General features: G+C 38.3%; 1 long non-coding RNA gene across 1 annotated transcript; it reads right to left on the bottom strand.

Moving 5' to 3' along the window:
- Positions 1 to 557: 557 nt before the first annotated feature.
- Positions 558 to 1,820, bottom strand: LOC138372068 (uncharacterized). The gene is made up of 3 exons (XR_011230679.1): positions 1,279 to 1,820; positions 1,009 to 1,137; positions 558 to 630 (listed from the first exon to the last, which is right to left on the bottom strand). It is a non-coding gene; the product is annotated as an uncharacterized lncRNA (long non-coding RNA).
- Positions 1,821 to 3,335: the final 1,515 nt, after the last annotated feature.

Here is a 3,335-nt window from a genome sequence, read left to right as displayed (position 1 = left end):
CACGTCATTGTAATTTCATTTTGATCTGAGTCTATTGTAAGAGTGTGAACGTCATTACGGACGACCAGAGTGTGGTCAGGTTGGCTGTAAAACCCTGGTTGGGCTCCGGTTTGGGGATTCCAGAACCTTCCAATAAATTCAGCAGAGTTCTGGCTTGGTCAACTTATCATTCGTAATAATCTTTCTCAAGATCAGTATGTGTTATTGCAACCCGTTTCTTTGGTATTGAAAAGGAAAAAATACTTTTCAATATTAAATATTACGAAAAATTTTTTTAATATGGAACCATGTTGCAGCTACTTGTGTTTACTTATTAATTGATTTCCTGTCTTTGGAATTTTTATTAATAGGTTGAAAAAAGAAAAGGAAGAGTATCTCATCGTAGGGCTCGTGCTGATGACCGTCTGGCCACTGGCGGCAGACCCCACTCTGAGGCCGTGACTCTTCCTAATTAGTCAAGACTCATCAAGTATTATAAAGATCTTCACCTCAAGTTACCCCGAGAGACTATGTATACGCTTTAAGGGGGCGATAGTTAGGGTTCATAAAAGTTGTTCTAGTGCAATGAAAATTTATTGACGTGTTACACGTGAAGAGGGCTGCAAGTGGTCCAAGTTTCAGCATCGCAGCCTAAATAGAGAGGGAGAAAAAAAAAAAACTTTTTTTAACCATTTTTTTACATGTTTTAAAGTTGATATAACAAATACAAATATCAACTGATATTATTTCTATGATACTCAGCTATCACAATACTATATAATAAAGGTTGTCTAGTAGCATTATTATCCCAAACCTATTTAGTGCAATAATACAAATTTTCAAAGTTCACCCAAAAAATTATGCAACAAAATGATGTTTATAAATATATATAAAATCAATAAATGATCTTAGGGGAAATATATAACTTGAGTTTTTAGAGGCACAGACTCTACATATAATGTGCAAGTTCCATGTAAATTGAATAATAAATAAAAAAGTTATTCAACCATATAGTTGCAAATTAGTTACCTGTAAAAAATGAAGGTCAAAGTTCAGCCACCTTTGGCTGAGGTTGATGAACTACCAATTTCAATCAAAATTACCACCCTTGTAGATTGGCATTCCTTCAGTAAGGTGTGTAAGTTCCATGAAGATCGCCTGATAAAAAAAAAAAAAAAAAAATTATTAAAAAAAAAAATAAAAAAAAAAAATAAAAAAAAATAAAAAAAAAGACAGCAGCTTTATATTTACAATTATTTATGATATAGTATCAAGATATAAAACATAATACATACTAACCTAATATAATTGGTCTGAAATATGCAACATCTTGCAACATCAAGAGGGAGAACGTCTTGAGTTGCAGGTCTAAGATCTTGAGTGGCAGGTGCCGCAGGTGGTGTGGCAGGTGCCGCAGGTGGTGTGGCAGGTGCAGCAGGAGGTGTGGCAGGTGCCACAGAGGTGTGGCAGGTGCCACAGGAGGTGTGGGTGCCTGGGTGTGAGGCGAGGTAGTGTGTTGTGGGGGCGGGAGGCTGCCCTCTCTCTTCACTCAAGGGAACTCTTGTTTTGCCTCAGTGTGGCTTTACGCTCCTTCTTTACTTGGCTAACGCGTAGAGCTCTTGCCTTTAGAGCTTTCTTCTTGTCCGATACTATATCCATTGTGCAGTATATGCAAGAAAATACGATCTGTGCGAGCGCGTCAGGCATGCGACCGCCGGCACAGACACTGAGAGGGTGACTAAGCCAGAGTAATCGGATTATAGCCCCTCCCTCTCACAGAAGACAGTTGCCAGCGAGTGTGTTTATAATTTGTATATGCATAACAAGATATTCTCCACTCTATTGCGAAATACTAGACGCTTACAACGTATGACGCATCACCCTACGGCGCACCCGAGCCGCGAGGACCAGATTTCGGGCAATTGCGGCTGGAAAATTTGCTCTAATTACGTTATTTATTATCATAACATTAAACGGTTTGCACCACGGTGTTGCCAGAACGTTGTAGTATTTTTATAAATTTTTCGTGTTTGGCCGAATTTTTTCGGCCAAACAAATATAACGCCACCTTAATATCTAGTGACACCAAGAACATTCATATGAAGGAAGTGATAACCTTACAGGACTGAAAACTGCCTTGATGGTACTTAACAGAGAAATCTTAATACAACACTCCTGTTATGGTAGGAATGAAAGCGATCACTCGTGGCACGACTGTTATGACCTCTGGGTCATCACAGGTCACCCATCCCACCAGCAAGCAACACACGGACAAAGGAGGAACTCTATAAGAAACGAAAGGGGCCTCATGATGGTTATGAGAGAGGTTATATTAATAACAGATAAAGATCGATGACGATCGTTGGTCCTCGGGGACTTCAACTTGAAAGCAATAGACTGGGAGGCGTACGAAGCAAGAACGGAGAACATTTCGATAATCAGATTTGTAAGTCTCATTCTGGAGACATTCATGTATCATCACGTCAAGCAGGCCACAAGAATGAGACTATGGGATGTTCCGTCAATACTGGATTTAATATTCATCATTCATGAAGAAAAAAACATATTTGACATCTAATACCGCCCTCCCTTGGGAAATAGTGATCGTGTCCATTTGTAAATTAAATATGCATTGCGATATATTTTATAATAGAATTGGGACATTGAAACAGTTATTAAACTCGATTTCAAGAGAGAACACTGTGGGGACCTTAGAAAATTCTTTATGAGTTTAAATGGACAGACTTTTTGCTAGGCAAGGAAGTAAGTGGAGTGTATTCCAAATTTTGCGAAATATACGATGAACGAACACAACATTCATACCAAAACAGAGATGCGGGACCAGAAAACAGGATTGGTTCAACAGAAATTGTGATAGGGCCAGAGAGGACAAGGTAAGAAAATTGGTTCAATATCAGAACAGGTTCAATGCCTGCAAACATACCAGGAATACAAGCAAGGAAGAAACAATTACACAGCGGTGAAGAGGTAGAAAAGAACTTTGAGATAGGTATAGCGGACAAATATAAAACAGATCCAAGCATTTCTTAAAACTAATTAAAAGCAAGCTGCATTTAAAGGATAAAATCCAGAGATTGAGAACGGGGAACAGGACAATTGAGAATGGAAAAAGAAATGTGTGAAATGCTAAATGAACAGTTCCAGAGTGTGTTTGCACAAAATGAGGATTTCAGAGAGCTGAACGTATTCCAGATTACCAATTCTAGAGCACACAATTGTGTTATCTGAAGACAAATTGAAAATATTAATTATAGATAACCTCTCCATAGTTATCTTCAAAAGTGACCGTTCATAATAAGCCTCAAGATTAATCCTCTATAATAATCCACCAAAAT

The sequence above is a fragment of the Procambarus clarkii genome, chromosome 4 (assembly GCF_040958095.1).
Source record: "Procambarus clarkii isolate CNS0578487 chromosome 4, FALCON_Pclarkii_2.0, whole genome shotgun sequence".
Lineage (NCBI taxonomy): Eukaryota > Metazoa > Arthropoda > Malacostraca > Decapoda > Cambaridae > Procambarus > Procambarus clarkii.
Note: the sequence above shows the minus strand (reverse complement) of the source record. Positions and strands in the feature narration are given on the sequence as shown.